Below are 10,000 nucleotides of genomic sequence, written 5' to 3' on the forward strand. Positions count from 1 at the left end.
ATACGCGGCCTTTTATGGAAGGAAATGTGTTTAATCTCGGCGCCCCGGGAGACACTCGCGCCGCCCGTCCTGCGACCCTCGAGGGACGTAGCGCTGGAGATGCCTCGGGGGCGGGGGTGAGGGGTGGTGGGGGCACGGTCATGGAGACGGGGTTGGTGGGTCAGATGTTCGAGAAGACAGGGAAAAGGGGGTTGAAGAGTGTTATATCCCCCCCCCCCATTCATGCTTTCTTTACCACTCAGAGGGTATCTAGGATGTCTTCGTGATTTCTTTTTTACCGATTCGACACCGAATAGAAAAGAAAAGTCCTCCTCCACCTCCTTCTCCTCCCCTCCTCCCTCTCCCTCTCTTCCTTCCCTAACCCCCTCCTCATCCCTCTCCCCTCCCCACATCCCCATCTCCCCCTCCCCCTTGCTCTTCCTCTTCGATTGACAGCCCTTCTGTTTACCGGCTTGCAATATTGCATACATGCATACGGACGTCTTCTGCACCCCGGCAATATCGTCCGCACACACGCACTCTCGCACGCACACACGCACGCACGCACACGCACCCAATTGTTTGCATTTGGGTGATATTATTCCGTCCCGCAAGCAGCTTTCCCTTATCCGCGGGGGTCTGGCTCCGCTGCAATCAGCTATTCTTGTTAGCATTGTTCGCTCTGTTCGGTCAATATGCATATTCTCGCCGACGTTGTGCTTGCTTGCTGCCTTGCTTGCTTGCTTGCTTGCGCCCGGCGACAGGCTCTCTCTGCGGCTGCTCGGGGCGTTGCGGTGGCTGGGGGGAAGGAGGGGGGAGGGGGGCCTTATTTGTCTTCTTCTTTTCTTTTTCATCTTTTCCTTTTTTCTTCTTTGTATCCTTTTTGGTTTCTTTCTTCCTCCTTTTCACTCGCTCTCCTCTTCTGTCTTCTCTCGCACCTCTTCTTCTTATACTTCTATTTATTATTATTATTATTATTAATATTTCCATTCCTCATCATCCTTTTTCTCTTCCTTTTCCCCCTGCTCTCCCCCCCCCCCTCTATTCCTCCTCTTCCTCTCTCTCTTCCCCTTCCCCTTCCATCTTTTCATCTTCTTGTTACCCCTGTTCCCATCACAATCGGCTGCCCCCCCTCCCCCTCCTCCTCCTCCTTCTCCTCCTCCTCCTCCTCCTCCTCCTCCCTCCTCCCCCTCCTCCTCCCCCTCCTCCTCCTCCCCCTCCTCCTCCTCCCCCTCCTCCTCCACCCCTCCCCCTCCTCCTCCCCCTCCCTCTCCTCCTCCTCCTCCTCCCCCTCCCCCCCCCTCCCCCTCTACCTATACCTGCTCCTCCTCCTTTCCAATCTTCCTCATGTATACCTCATAATGTAGGTTCATTAACCTGTCAGCTCTCAAGGAACACTTTTCCGGTGTCCTGTATCTCTATACACTCTTGCGGCGCTTCACTATACATCCGTGTATTGCTGTATGCGTTTGCGTAATCAGACATTATCTGCACCTTTTTATGTTCTCCTGCTTTATTATATATTTTTTGTCATTATATATTCTTGTCACTTTACATCCCTGCGTCACTATACATTTATGCGTCACTATACATTTTTGCGTCACTCTACTTTTTAAATCACCTTGCATTGCTATATCAATATCAATATACATTATCTGCACCATTCTGTATTCCTGCTTGGCTATAAATTCTTGCAACACCATACATTTCTTGCAGCCTCATGCGCTGTTCTGCAATCTTATATCCCATTCGTCGGCATTCGTTTTTCTCTCATCGATTGCATTGTGTGTTGCGGTGTTATTGATTGGTCGTCGTCCGGTGATTTGCTGCGTATGACGTCACTCGATAAAACGACCTGCCTTACATCGGAAGATTTCTGGAGTTCGTTTTTGGTTTTCGCTTTTATTTATTTATTTATTTATGTAGGGGGATGTGACGTTCTTACCGTAAATTGGATGGAAATATTTTTTGCTTTTTTTTTTTTTTCGTTGAAATTGGTATTTCTAGTTTATGTGAGTCTGTACGTGTACGTATGTGCGTCTGTATCAGTGTCTATGGGCGTGTCCATTTATATCTTTATATATATATATATATATATATATATATATATATATATATATATATATATATATATATATATAATGTATATATGTGTGTGTGTGTGTGCGTGCGTGCGCGCGCGCGTGTGTATGTGCGTTTGACAGTTCCATTCACGGAAACGGCAATGCCTCCTTTTAGAAACTGCACCACAGGAGGCTGTCGTGCAAGGGTCTCTGCCAGATGCCACCTTGACCTGTGTTGCCCCGGGACAAGGAAGGTCATTCGTCTTTGGCGAATTTCCCTTCTGGTGGCCGGTGTGTCTATTTCTGTTTGTCCCTTTGGCTTTACGACTCTCTCTCTCTCTCTCTCTCTCTCTCTCTCTCTCTCTCTCTCTCTCTCTCTCTCTCTCTCTCTCTCTCTCTCTCTCTCTCTCTCTCTCTCTCTCTCTCTCTCTCGCTGTCTCTCTCTCTCTCTCTCTCTCTCTCTCTCTCTCTCTCTCTCTCTCTCTCTCTCTCTCTCTCTCTCTCTCTCTCTCTCTCTCTCTCTCTCTCGCTCTCTCTCTCCTCTCTTTCCTTCTCTCTCTCCCTCTTTCTCTCCCTCTCTCCCTCTCTCACTCTCCCTAACTACCTCTCTTTCTCCCTCACTCATATCATCTTCCGATCACGTGGCTGAGCTGCTCACGTACCGGTTGAGGCTCCCGGTCACTGTGGCTCATTTAACCGGTAAAACGTTCGACCCAAAGCGCGGAATTCTCCCCTCCTGTCTCCCCCGCCCCCTCTTACACTCCCCTCACCTCTTTAACCCCCCCCCTCCCCTTACCCTCTTCTCACCCCCATTCTCCCCTTTCCAGTATCATAACCCCACCACTCCTCCCTCTCTCCCTTCACTCCTTACTCCTTACTCTTCTCCCCCCTCTCGCCTCCCTTCATCCCCCACCTTCTCTCCGTCCATCCCCCTCTCCACCTTTCTTCCCCTTTCCTCCTTCCCCCCCCCCCCCTCCTTCTTCTTCCGCTCTCTCTTCTCCCCTCCCTCTCCCTCCCTGCTCAACCACTCTCTCTCTCTCTCTCTCTCTCTCTCTCTCTCTCTCTCTCTCTCTCTCTCTCTCTCTCTCTCTCTCTCTCTCTCTCTCTCTCTCTCTCTCTCTCTCTCCTTCCCCCCCACTCTTATCAGCCTCTCCCCTCCCTCCTCCTCCCCCTTCTCTCCATCCCTTATCAGCCTCTCTCCTCCCTCCTCCTCCCCCTTCTCCCCACCCCTTATCAGCCTCCCCCCACCCCGTCACGCGAAATACATGTGATTGCTTCCTCAGCCTTAATTGTAGCTGACGTGAGGATTATTTGCTCTTTTTATAAGAATTTTGGTCTTGAAAGTCGGAATGAAATGTGTTTGTTGTTATGGATTTTGTCACTGTTGATGTGGTTAATGTTGTTGTGGTTATTGTTGGTGTTGCTGTTGTTGTTATCATTGTTGTTGTTTTTGTCATTTGATATTGTTATTGTTTTTGTTATTATTGTTGTTATTATTGTTATTATTATTACTACTACTACTATTATACGTTTTAAGAGGACAGATTGGTAAGTGTCGAAATGAAGGCAAAGAACTTTAGAGTCAACTCGAAACAAGAAATTAATCGCAATTAAATCATAATGGGGATAAAAGTAACAATGAAAATGATTATGAAAGGGCGATTTTAGGATATACTCAGAGACACAAAATGCATGGAAGCAAAATAATAGAAAGAATAAAGACAAGACGCTATACTTTAATGATACTGAGGTGTGCAATGGGTCTCAATTGCAAGGCCGGGGTTGGGATTTTTGCCAGCATGCAAGGAGTGGTAATTGTGAAGTGAGGCGGGAGAACGAAGGGAAGTTATCTTTATTATTGTTGTTGTTTGTACTAGCACTACTTTTGGGGGTCCCTTTTTCTTACTTGGAAAGATAGATCTTAGTATGTGTGGTTTTCGATTGTCTTCGGTTTTATTTTGGCATTTTTATTTTTATTTATTTATTTATTAGAATTCTGACTCTTCATTTGCCTTCTCTTCTTCGTGATTTGTCTTCCTCATCCTCGTTCTCGTCTTATTCACTTCTTCTCTCACACTCTTCTCTCAGTGAAACTCTACGGTCGGGAACCCACGTCTTGAAGATGATTGGCCCTTTTTAAAACACGATAGAGGCTTTTATTCGTCATCGAATATTTTTTTTTTTTTTTTGGGGGGGGGATTGGCTTAATTGTTGTTTGTTACACTGCTGTTATTTTTAGAAATTATAGTTATCATTATTATTGTTGTTATTATTATTATTATCATAATCATTACTATTATCGTTGATTTTATTGTTGTTATTGTTATTGTTATTATTTTTATCATTGCCATTACTATTTTGATTATCATTATTATCACCATCACCATCCGTAATATTACTGACAGACAACGCGATATACAATGCCTTTCTTCGCATAGAAATAAAAAACTAATTCATAAAATCTAAATTTTCTTTCCTGCCTTGAAAGCATTCTTGGGAGGAATTAGATAAGGTCACAGGGATTTTGTAAAACTTAAAGACACGAAAAGATATACAAAATTGTAGATAACGAGCTCACTTGGTGCTTGCTATGCCAAGGGTCGCCAGTTTGCTCATTTTTCTTCTTGCATCGAGAGTTTGGGGGATAATAATGAGGATGATGAGGATGGTGGTGATGATGATGGTGGTGGTGGTGATGATGTTGATGATGATGATGATTACGATTACGATTGTGATAGTAATATGAAGGATAAGGATGATAATTGTTACTGAGGATAATGATGAAAAGGATTATATGACGATAGTACTAATTATCATCAGTTACAATGACAAGTAGCCATAACAGTACAGACAGCAATGATTTCACCATGAATAATATCAATAACAATAAAGGCAACCAGATTAATTAAAGTGAAGAACATCAACAAAGTAAAGTAAGAAAAATGTATTACAAATGTTTCATGCGAGGGAAGAGGCTTGCGAGAGGAAGGAAAAATATATGCATAGATAGAGAGAGAAAGATACATACATATATAGAATAGATAGATAGAGGAATAGATATGTAAATCGATAAAGGTTTTTACCCCGCTCCCCCCAAAAAATAGATAGATAGATAGATAAAGATATATATATAGATAGATAGATAGATAGATAGATATTAATAACGTTAGCAAAGTAACCATGATTAAATATAGACACAACAAAGGTAAAGATAAAGCCTAAAAAACAAGAATAACACGCAAAGGTATCGCCAAAAGTGAACATAAAAACTCATAGCTAAGAAAATTAATCAACAAAGGTAGAATCACCGACGAAAGATAGTTAGATAGATAGATAAGAAGAGAAATACGCGGAAATACGAAGCACTAGACGAAGCGCAGACGAGGAGAAGGGGGAGGGGGAGGGGGATAACGCGCCGCTTCAAAGGGGTAACTTCCGAGTCTTCAGGACGAGATGCGAATATATCAAGGAGGCTCTTGGAGTCTTGAGACGCGGGGCGGTGGCAGTGAGAGTCTAAGGGGCGAAGGGTGGTGGGGGAGTGGGGGGGGGAGTGGTGGGTGAAGGAGGACTGGGTGGGAGGTGGTGGAGGATGAGTGGGAGGTGGTGGAGGATGAGTGGGAAGTGGTGGAGGGTGGAGGATGGGTGGAAGTGGTGGAGGATGAGTGGGAGGTGGTGGAGGGTGGAGGATGGGTGGAGGGTAGGAGGTGGTGGAGGATAGGTGGAAGTGGTGGAGGATAGGTGGAGGGTGGGAGGTGGTGGAGGATAGGTGGAAGTGGTGGAGGATAGGTGGGAAGTGGAGGGTGAGAGGTGGAGGAGGAAGGTTGGAGGATGGAGGGCAGAAATTGAGGGCGTACAAAAACAAAATTGCTTGGAGGGTGAAGGGTGTAAGAGGTTATAGAGCAAAAGGTGCGAGCGATGGGTATGTTTACAAGTAGAGAGGGGAGGGGAAGGGTAGAGAGTGAAGGGTATGGAGTGAATGGTTGGAGGGTGGAGAGTGGTAGGTGGAGGGTAGAGAAGGGTGATGGTTGACAGGGTGGAGGGGAGATTAGCATGAGGTCGAGTTCGAGGTCAACATGGAAGCAGAAAGGGAAACGGGTAACGTTTGGATGACGGTCAGAGGGTCGGAGAAAAGCGAACGCGTGTAGCGGAATTAGTGACGGTGCGGGAAACAACACCCGCTAGATTTCTCGCGTCTCCTCTCCTACTTTCCCTCCCTTTCTCTTTCCCTCCTTCCTTCTCATTCTTTCTGTCTATGTATCTCTCTCTCTCTCTTTCTCTTTCTCTTTCTCTCTCTTTCTCCGTCCCCCCCCCCCCCTCTTTCTCTTCCTCCCTTCAGCCCATCCAGTAACACCGCTCTCAAACGATTTTAGTAATAATCACAGTTATTTTCATCATCATCTCTATTGCCATTTATTTCTGAGAGAAGACTCCCAGACCCCAAGCCACACTAATGCCCAAGACTCTGCCCCAAAACCCCAGCGCTGGGGGCTTCGCGGGCGAGGATTCCGCGGCAGCATTGCGCAAGCGGGAAGCTCATCCGGATAATATGTATGCGATTTTCTCCCCGAAGTTGCGCGAGTCAATTCAGTCCGGTTAAGGGGATTCCGGCCGCGGGAGTCGCCAAATCCCAGCAATAAAGTAGGTTTTCAGGGAATAAAGAGAGAGAATGAGAGAGAGAATGAGAATGAGAGAGAGAGAGAGAGAGAGAGAGAGAGAGAGAGAGAGAGAGAGAGAGAGAGAGAGAGAGAGAGAGAGAGAGAGAGAGAGAGAGAGAGAGAGAGACAGAGACAGAGACAGAGACAGAATCCTTGGTAAAGAAAAAAAAAATCGAAAATTGGAATATCTCCGGAAAACGAATCCTTTTGTGGTTGAATCGTGGTTGTGTGATGTGTGGTATAATCAGGTATGGTGTGATTTGAGTGATAGGTATGAGGTGGGAATATACCATGGGGTCAAGATAATTCTTATGGTTTATAATGTGCGTCAAGCTTTGTTGGGGTTAGATGTATATTCGTATTAATTAGGAGATATGTTATTGTTCTTGAATATTAACCTAACGTTATTACGCTTGGAAGAGCTAACAATCCCCTGGAAAATTTTAGAATTGAGAAATAAATACACATCGAAACAAACCCATATTACATGTTTTAGTCGGTCATTATGAAAGAAGAAAACTTTTTTTTCACTCAACCGCAGTTTTTCCCTCCATTTTCCCCAAAAAACTCTCGCGCTACATCAAAAACGACCCGTTTTCACAAGGACTTATTTCCATGGTTTAGGTAATTTTGGCTTTGCAGCGTTAGTTGAGCGTGGAAACAACTCCCTTTGATGCCCTCCGCTTTTTAAGTAACAAATCGTCGAGCCCGTTTTCGGAATTTAATCCTCTGCCTTGGAAGAGAAAACCCTGGTAATTACGAGCCGAGAATTTACCTCACCTGCACTCTCGCTTTGGAAGGGAGGAGGAGGAGGAGGAGGAGGAGGAGGAGGAGGAGGAGGAGGAGGAGGAGGAGGAGGAGGAGGAGGAGGAGGAGGAGGAGGAGGAGGAGGAGGAGAGGAAAGAGTGGGTGTGGGAGGTAATTTCGCCTCTTGAAGAGAGAGAGGGAGAGACTGATATATATATATATATATATATATATATATATATATATATATATATATATAGAGAGAGAGAGAGAGAGAGAGAGAGAGAGAGAGAGAGAGAGAGAGAGAGAGAGAGAGAGAGAGAGAGAGAGAGAGAGAGAGAGAGAGAGACAGAAGACGGGGGGGAGTGGAGAGAGAGCTGTTATATTCACCCAGAGACAGAATAAGAAAGAGAGGTAAGAGTGGGAAAAGACACATATTTCCGCCTTTAGAAAGAGGGAGGGATTGAAAGAGAGAGAGAGAAGAGAAATAGGCAAAAAAAGCCAGCGAACCCCGCGAGTTCTTCTCTCACGGGTTGCCATAGAAATCCAACGAGAGCTTCGCACCGCAAGTTCACAGGCTTAACTGCAGCCACAAGAAGCGCATGCCATGAGTCTTTTGAGGAATGAACGGCGTAGGATTTCATGTGCGAAGGATAGACGCTAAGACATGGAATAAGAGGGTAAAGGATCGGTATTTTAAAGGCTTGTTAGTAAACCGGATCCTCAAAGACCTAGGTCAGCTGATTCGCCAGAATGTGAAAGCGAAATTATTGTACATGATAAACAGTTATTTAAGGGCATAGGAATGCTTAAGGGAAAAGTCCTCTGGATTTGTGTGTGGTATGAATGTGTGTATAAAGTATATTAAATAGAACATTACTGTACATACAGAGAGTAGCCTAATACTAGTAGTCTTTTGAATAATGATATGACATATGATTCCCTTCTATTTCCGTAAGAAATGATCCTAGCTCGAATTCCTTAAACCTTTCTGATGGTAGGAGGAGGCATTGCGAAGTCCTTTGTATCAATAGTTCACCTCCGTAATGATATCATTTTAAAATCTAGAATCCGTTTTGTGCAAAGAAGAGGTAGGAGGAAGATTTTTTTTTTTTTTTTTTTTTTTTTTGTCGTTGCTTTTTGCTTCATTTTGTTTTATTGTTAGTTTTAGTTAGTAGCTGAAGTACTTGTAGCTGTGGTATTCATAGGCATTGGTATTACATTTTTACTGTCTTTTATCATTATGATTTTTATATTCCGACTTGTATCTCTTGAATAGTTATTCCTAGCCTGTCGTTTAACTCCTCATATTTATTCCTATTAGACAAATCAACAACAGCTAATGATTCTCGGCTCATTTATTTATTTATTCATATTCTGTTATCTTTTTTTTTTTTTTTTTTGAGAAAGTTATTAGGTTCGTTATCACTTTTCTTTCCAATAGTATTCTAGCTCATTTCATATTCCGGTTTCCTGCCATTTTGATTTTCAAGGATTGGTGTATTTCTACTTTATTTTCATTCTTTACTTTGATCATTTCTTTTTTTTCGGGTTGTTTAAGTTCCCTCTCATTCTCGTCAGGAAGGAACAGGTCATCTGGTCGCGCGGACGCGGTAGTAGCGCCACTTCATGGACATTGTCTCGTCGGGTGATGAGTCTCATGACCTTAATGGAAGGGGATGGGGAGGGGAGGGGAGGGGGAAGGAGCTCGTGACTTCGCGGAATGGAGGGGGTTAGGGGGTTGGGGGGAGGGGGAAGTTTTTTTAGGAGTTGTGATACAGGGGGTAGTTAGCGTGTTGGGGTTTTATGGGTGTTTTTTTTTTTCCTTTTTGGGGGGAGGGGGCGTTTAAAGGATGAATACAGAATAAAAAAGGATTTAGTGAGGTTTTAGGTGGTCGTTCTCCCTCTCTCTCTTATGGAGGGGTTGGGGAGGGTCAGGTATCAATACATATTGTATGAGGTTGAAAGGGCTCTTGAGTGAGGGGATAAAGAGGTTATAGGAGGTTGTATAAGGTCGTTCTCTTGGTTACAACCCCTTCCCCCTTTCTCTGTTTCCCCTCTGTTACCCCCCCCCCCCCCGAGTTCCCCTGTATGAAGCTCCCTCCCTTCCTCCCGGAAGTAAGATTAGGGTTATGTATAGTGATTCCCTGTTGTGTGCGTGCGTGTGTGCGTGTGCGTGAGCTTATTTGTATATTTGTGTGAGTGTATGTGTGTGTGTGTGCGTATAAGCGAGCGTGTGTGCGCCCATCTCTTTCTCTACGTGTGTTGAATTGCCCTTGATTTTATCTTGATTGTCTCCATCTTATTATCTGTGTCTCATGTTGTCTCTCCCATTTCCCTAAGCTTCCAGTTTCCTTTCTTTCCCTTCTTTCCTTCCTCTTCCCTCTCGCTTTTCCCCCTCGTATCTCCTCTCCCCTTTCCCCCTTTCATCTGTGCCTTCCCTCTTATTTCCTTTCATTATCCTCTCCTCTGTTCCGCCTTTCTTATCTTCCTCCCCCTCCTCCCCTTTCCCCTCCCCCCTTTCCCCTTTCCCCTTTCCTTTCCTTTCCTCTATGC

The 10,000-nt window shown here is 44.7% G+C and overlaps 1 protein-coding gene across 47 annotated transcripts in view; it reads left to right on the forward strand.

Annotated features, from left to right (window-relative positions):
• CaMKII (Calcium/calmodulin-dependent protein kinase II) overlaps positions 1 to 10,000 on the forward strand; it is a 141,344-nt gene that overhangs the window by 41,316 nt on the left and 90,028 nt on the right. The window lies entirely within an intron of this gene.

The sequence above is a fragment of the Penaeus japonicus genome, unplaced genomic scaffold (assembly GCF_977035675.1).
Source record: "Penaeus japonicus unplaced genomic scaffold, GWHDUDI00000001_assembly GWHDUDI00000042, whole genome shotgun sequence".
NCBI lineage: Eukaryota > Metazoa > Arthropoda > Malacostraca > Decapoda > Penaeidae > Penaeus > Penaeus japonicus.